General features: G+C 44.4%; 1 protein-coding gene across 1 annotated transcript in view; it reads left to right on the top strand.

Annotated features, from left to right (window-relative positions):
* Positions 1-384: 384 nt before the first annotated feature.
* MYO6 (myosin VI) overlaps positions 385-7,355 on the top strand; it is a 102,409-nt gene continuing 95,438 nt past the window's right edge. The window contains exon 1 of the mRNA XM_030944459.1: positions 385-438. The gene's annotated coding sequence lies outside the window, so the exon portion shown is untranslated. The remainder of the gene's footprint in view (positions 439-7,355) is intronic.

Genomic DNA, 7,355 nt, shown 5'->3' with positions numbered 1-7,355 from the left:
TTGTGGGGCAATGGTCAGTAAAGTCAAAGCTCCCAAAATGACCCTTTATGAACCCGCGTCGATAAAAAATAAAGGAAGAGACCCAACACACAAAATAACCAGGGGCCAGCCCCTCAGCACCACCTCTGCCGCGGAGGGCACGGGCTGCGGGCCCGGTGCTCCCGAGGGGCGCCGCGGGGCCGGAGCTCCCGGCCAGGCAAGCCCAGCGCGGGCAGCAGGCCGGGCCGACCTTCCCGGCCGCCACCGCCCCGCCGGCGCTGCCCCCGCCCCCGGCCGGCCCTGTGGCGGTGACGTCCCGGGCCGGGCCGTGCCGGGCGGCGGGGGCGGCGCAGAGCAGCGCAGCAGCGGCGGCAGCAGCAGCAGCAGCAGCAGCAGCAGCAGCAGCAGGGCTGGCAGCGAGCGGGGCGCCGAGCGCAGCAGCAGCACCTCCATCAGCAGGTAAGGACGCGGCCTCTCGGCCTCCGCCGCCCCCTCCTACCCGCGGCGGGAGGCGTCGGCCGTCCGGCCCGGCCTTGGCGCTGCCCCTCGGCTGCCCCCGCCGCCCCTCTCCCCGGGCAGGTGCGATCGGGGCGGCGAGGCAAGGGCCGGGCCCTCGGCGGGGCAGCGCTCCGGCCGGCGCACCGCGGGACCGACCTGCCCAGGCCGGAGCTTAGAATCCTTCTGGACTGTGCTTGACTTCCTTAAATTGTCATGGAAATTCTTTCCTTTGTGGGCTTGTTTGGGTTTTTTTAGTATCGTCCTCTGTGAAATTCCATCCCTGCGGAGTTACAGCTGAGCTCCCCTCCTTGCTTCAGAAACATTTTTGTGCTGGTGGGATTGTTCTTCTAAGTTAAAATAAAATTTGTATAGCCTCTGCTGTCCGGACACAGTACGACTGGTAGTTCAGTGGAAAAACGTCTTCTGGAGTATTTCTGCTTGAAGTACTTTTGCAGGCTGCGGTTTGGAGAGCAGCGTGTGTCGCTGTGATGTACAACTAAAAACCAATACCCCATTCCTGTAACTTGCATCCATTACTGAATAGGAAAGCCTAAAAGGGCTCGTCTCCTTAATGGTCTAGAATACAACTTGCAGTGCAGCAAATATACGGCTGGTGCTTGTCTAATACTTGGCTCTCGGGTTCTGAACTCGTAAATGCCACCAAGGCCTGTAGGATGGAGGTAGCTGAACTAATAGTTGGCCGGTTCTGTAAAAGGATGGTTGTTATCTCTTGTTTCAGCGAACACTGCTGACTGCCAGCCCTGTTTTACAAAGGTGCAGGGAGGTAGTATGTCGCGGCTTGTGCCCTGTGGTGCTCCCGGAGGGAACAGACCTTTGAGGCGACCTAATTCCGTTCAGTTCAGTGGGCATCGCCGGGCTGCGGGCGGCCTATGGACTGCGTTCACAGCCGCCCGAGTACAAAGGTTGGCCACGGGACTGTCTTCCTTCTGTTGCAAGTGTGACAAATTAACAGGGTGGAGATGAACTCGTGAGCTAAATGTCATCTGCGCTTTTTAACTTTATTTTTTAGAGGGAAAAAAAAGCGCCTAACGAAAATAGAAAAATTTTTAAAATGTTAATTTTGAAAACTTAAAAGTGTATGCAAATCTCTTGCATTGTTTGTTTAAGTGCAATAAAACTTCTAACACACAAGTTAACTTTTAAATGTATCGTTTATAAAATAACTGCAAAAGAAAGATCTCAGTGTTGTTGAGGTGGGAGAGTAAACATCAGAATTAACAGAGCACAAGTTCCAAACCCTTGTGATGTTGCTTTTAATAACGTAGAAATTAAGATTTAGCTTGACACTATTTTTAGTGGATGGATTTTTGATGTGTCTCAGTTAATAAACTATTTAGTGAAGACACAGTTATGCCTTTGACTGTAAAACTATAAAGCCATCAATGCAAACATAAAGGCAGCAAACTTTCCTGCGAGGCTGAATAGCTTTCTGAATTAAAACCATGTCAGGATTAGTTTGCAGAAATTCTAAGTTGAACTAATTTCCCCACCCCCATAATTTCTAGTCAGAGGGGGCATTCCTCTATAATCTGCACTAAGTACTGTGTCCTGCAGCCTCCGGCATTGCCATGTGGCTTTGTTTTGATAATGGGTCAGTATTTTGACCCATTAACAATAATGTTCTCATAAGGAAGGTGAAATAGTGCTTCCTTGTGCCTGGTCTGCCAGGGTGGAGAAGGCTTTGTGACCCAGTCTAACATTTGTATTTTTGTGCTATTTGATAACACTGGTCTGAGGAAAGATTTCAGGTTTTAGAAATTTTGACGATCTTATGAGTGATGTGGCAAAGTTGAGTTGGGACTAACTTTTTATCAGAACAAAATGTGAAAGCATACGATTAAGCTGGCAGGTTCAAAATGAACAAAAGGGGTGTGTTTTTGGTTTTTGTGGTAAGTTAAGCTTTGGAAATCCTTCTGAAGCATGTGGATATTGAAAGTTTACAGGGACTTGAAAAGCAGCTGGACAAATTCATGGAAGAAAACCCACTAAGGCTGACTTGTGTGGCATGCCTGAAGTAGTTCAAGGAGTCCCCAAGCTGAGCTCAGAGCTGGGACAGTAGACTGGGAAAGTACTGTCAATTATTTATCAAATTTTTATATTAATTTCAGGCATTGACATAGTGCAGACAACAGACCTGCTGTCTGACCCAGTAGGGCTGCTCTTAGGAAAATTGTTCAACTGAAGTTTTTGAGAACAGCTGAAGTTTTTGAGAACAGCTGAACCAAAGGGACCAGGTACAGAGATAACAACTCGAAGTGATAATTGTCAGGAAATAATTATGAGTCACCATCAAACATTAGTTTAAGTGGTGCTGGGGGCAGTTCTGGCACCTTTGTACTTGTTGACATGGATATCTTTGATCAACAGAATTAGCACAAAACATGAAGGAGAGTGAGTAGGGCTTTCAGGCTGGGTTTTTGATGCTTTGCTTTGGAGGACAGAGGTTTCTGATAAGTTCGAAGGCAGTATTTGAGTACAAGATACTGTTTTCAGGAAGAAGATCCCATAATGCAGATGGGTAAAGTCGACTTGGCAGCAGTACCATGGAAGCAGATCTGAGGGTTATGTGGGATCACAAGAAGCACAGGGGTGCAGTACTGCTGAAGTTCAGCATTTAGCTTTTCATACTAGTGTGGCTTAAGTTAATAGAATAATGTGTCCAGTTTTGGCCACAGCCTGTTAAGAAAGATAAATTCAAATGTGTCCATCTACCAGAAATGGTCACTGGGGCTTAGGAAAGTTTTGGAAAACGGATCTGCAAAGAATATGTGTGTTTGGAAAGTGTTCCACAAAGCTAGACAAGCTCATTTCCAGCAGAAAGAGATGAGATGAGGGAATAGGAAGATGCTAGCGTATTAAAATTAGTGAGAAGTGGTTTGTGTTCCTCTGTCAGTGACTGTATCAAAAAAGATTAAACTAGTTTGCGCCAAAGACTTGATGAAGTTCTTAAAATCTGTTATGCCTTAGGGAAAACTGAAAGAAAGTAAGGTTGTGCAATCTCATTTCTGCAAAGGTTTTTGAAAGTCAAATAGTATTTGTGTTAAGGATTTATTAAAAACAGTCCTCAAAACTGTTTTACTTGTTCGCATGCAGGGGCTTGAGCTTGATGATTTCTTCAGGTGTCGTCTGTATTTGGGCTTGACTTTATGTGGAAAAAAGTAATTTCAATCCTCAAAAGATGAACAGTTTCTCTGATAAAGTCCTATAATCTTTCAGTTGCTGGTCATCTCATGTTACAGCTTAAGGCATTTGGTTTTAAAATAATTAGTGCTGAGGCAAACTACTGCATTTGACAGTAAAATGTTGTGGTTTAGGAGTATAGCCTGTAATACTGTAGGAAATGTAGGTGTACAACCATACTGTGATTTAAACCAGGAAAATCAGAGGGATAAAACTTGAGGTATTCATCATCTACTCTAGAATATACAAAGTGTGGCTTCATAACTTGTGTCCTAGTGTTACACTATGTTTGGTCTGAAACACTTTGAAAAAGGACTTTCAAAATACCTGACTTAAAAAAAAATTGCCATTTATCGTATGTCTCTCATTTTGTATCCACTTTTTAAAGTATGAGAAGGCATTTTAAAATGGCAACATTTTAACATAGCTTGCTATCTATTTAAGTTTCTACTTTGTTATTTCTTGGAAGAACTGACTGTTGTAGGTTTGTAGTAAATACTAGTGACAGTGACTTGTGTTTCTGAAGTATTGATAGTACTATATCAATATAAAGAACACAGAAAATTGTAGTTTTTGAACTGATGGCTGTGGATGAATCTTATGAATTTTCCCCCCCCGAAAAACCCAACAAAACCAGCAGTTTTGCAAAGCTGAATGAGAAGCATCAGCAGCCTTAATGGTTTTTACTAAGGCTCTGATGTCAAGAAAAAGACAGATAAATCCATGGGCACTTGAGTCTCTGGTAGACTGATTTCTGTAAGTAATGACCATATAAATTTAATATATGTATTTTATTGGGGAAAGAATGCTAAAACTGTCTTTGGATAAGTGACCATCTTAGACTACTTATTCAAAAAACTGACTTAGCCAAAGCAAGTTCTTGTTTTGTTGTTGTTGTTGAGCTGTGTGCAGAGACAGAGCAGAGGGTGATGAGGCTGGGGAGGGCTGAGTCTCTTTGGCCACTGTGCCATGGTGCTGCAGCTCCAAGGCAAAGCCTGTTGCCATCTGTGGGCAGCACAGCCTGGCCATGAAAAGGTGGTTTGGGACTCCTTGGTGCACCTACACACCCTAACTTCTTCCTGCTGCCAAGGAAGTTGCAGCCAGATGACGTTTAACCTGCTGGCTACTGCTCCTGTAGGCATGTGTAAGCTCTGCAAGCTAAATTGCAGCTACTGTCAGCAGCAGGGCACGCATGAACGCTTGGTTAAGTGTGGGTTGGTGTCTGGCTGCTGTGGCTGCGCTGCCAGTCATACCCAGGCATTGTGTCACTCCTGAAGCACTTCTGTCAAGTCAAGGGACCTTCCTTGTACTGTGAATGCTTCTTCTTCCTCTGCAAGTGTGTGGATAAAGGGCAGTTTCTGCTTGCTCCAGGGAATGAGAGCTGGATGAGGCATCTGGAATTAAACTTCACTTTCTGTATGCACGGCTTGCATCACTGCTGCTGTGCAGAATGTGGCCAGTCTCCAGACTGGGATCAGGTCCTGGCAGTGCCAAACAGAGGTGCCATGAGCACTACCAGAACTGGGGTGGCCACATCCATATGTGCATCTTTTAGGGCTTGATCTACTCTCATAGAAATTAAAGAGAAATTCTCAGTTTTGAGCTGAAAGTCTGAATGAACCCTGTTTTTGTAAATGTTCAACAGATGGCCTTATTTATCATAAAAGAAATTTTTTCTTTTTTTTTAAGCAACATCTTTCAAGAGAGCTTGCTGAATTCATTTTGCAAAGGTAGTTAAACAGACAAATTAAGAGTATTATTTACATAGTGGATAATTGTTTCACGAGCAAATTTGTTTTCCTTGTAATTAACAAGACTTAGTGGACAGATTTGAAATTCATGGAGGAAAAAAAAAAGAGAAGTAGAGAATTTACCAAAGCCAGTTGTTCACAAAAATCTCTTCAATATTAGCAAGATCTCTGGCTGTATTTCACAAAAATATCAGCGACCTTCTGAATTATATCTAAATGTTTCTATGGATCCTTCAGGCCTGAGCTGAAGCCACAGAAATATCGTTGCTTTTTACATTTTGAGCAAATTCTGATTTGTGTGGTCCAGAGCTCTGTCCCTCTCATCTGCTATATTGTCTTTGTTGCCATGCACTCGGTAAGGTTTTGATTGTGTCAGGTGCATTCTCAGTGTTCCAGATCCAAAGCAGCCCAGCTATAAGGTGATACTGTAGTAGCCATGTTTAGGAAGAAGCAGTCTGTGGGAGGACAGCATGTCCTTCTCCAGTCCCTAGGTGTGCTCTGTGCAGGAGGTCATGCCTGTGGTGAGCTGATGGCACCCTTCCAAGTTAACATCTGTGCTTTGCTCTTTCCTGCTTTCTTTAAGTGCAGTCCATCACAGCTGCTCTGTAGTGAGGGAATTGACAGCAATGAAACTCTTTCACCAAGTCCTCTGTGCCAAGGAGAGACAGTGTTGCTGTGTCTCCTTTTGCTTTGATGGGGTGAGCGCTGTGTGCAGGCGCACCAAACCTGCTTATCGTGGCACTCTGCTTGTTTGAGGGGAGGCATTGGAGAGTTTTGGGGGAGGGTGCTCTGTAGCTGCTCATCCAATTCAAAGTTTAGCTGTGTGCAGTAGTATTTTGTGATGTTTGCCTTGCTTATGTACTGTAAGGTTTCCAGGACAGGCAGCAGAGCATTCAGGAATGAAGAATCTGACAAACATTTTTGATGACTTCAATTTTAACAATTCTGTTGGGTTGCAGTTTTGTAAGCAGTTGGGCTAAGGTAATTGACTGCTGGACCATGAAAGGAGAAATAGCTATATATCTTCTTGCCCTCCCAGCAGTGTGGATGGTCATGGGGCTCCTTCACACCCCAGTGCAAATGGCTGGCTCTGCAGAAAGCAACAAATCCCATCACATTTCTCTTTTCCATATCTGTGAAAATCCATATCCATATTTCCATTTCTCTCTGCAAAGGTAGAGCAGCAGAGAGTAGGGGAGGCAGAGGAGATGTGATAAGTCATTGTCCTTCAGCTCACCCTCTCTCAGGAAACCACAAACTATTTTGCAGTCTCAGACCTGCGTAACCTGCATTGCCTCTACCAAAAGTTAGACAAATGCCTCCAGAGCCCTTTGCAGAGAGAAATAGAGACATAAAGAGTATACATAGGGAAATTTATTAGAATCATAGAACTACAGAAGGGCCTGGGTCGGAAAAGACCCTAAAGATGATCTAGTTCCAACACCCTGCTGTGGGCAGGGACACCCAGGCAGAGTCACATACAAGGACAGTCATAGAGTAGGATGGGAGAGGATTGTAAAAGATCATGGACTTCAAAGGGCCCTAGGATAATATGGACTTTTATTACTGTGTAAAGATAAAAACACTTGGGTTTAGTGCATGTTTTAGGGGAGAGAATGAGTTTATTTTGTGGTTTTGGGGGTGGGGGTTTTTTGGGTTGGGTTTTTTTGGTGTTTTTGTTTTGGTTTTTTTTGGTTTTTTTGTTTTTTTTTTCTTTTTGTTACCTGGGATCCTTTACAAAGATAGGGAAACTGGTGATATCAATCTTTGTCTCATTTTCTAGGCTCCTATGGAGTTATTTTTTCAGTGTTTGCCGATTGCTTTAAAGCCTTGGCAGTGTTCATGCAGGCAGCGTTTATGGCAGGTGCTTGTGCACACAAACAGCATTCTGCACTGGCTTCTATCTCTCTGCTGTACAGCAAGGAG

The sequence above is a fragment of the Camarhynchus parvulus genome, chromosome 3 (assembly GCF_901933205.1).
Source record: "Camarhynchus parvulus chromosome 3, STF_HiC, whole genome shotgun sequence".
Lineage (NCBI taxonomy): Eukaryota > Metazoa > Chordata > Aves > Passeriformes > Thraupidae > Camarhynchus > Camarhynchus parvulus.
The sequence above is the reverse complement of the archived record's forward strand: the minus strand, read 5'-3'. Positions and strand labels throughout refer to the sequence as shown.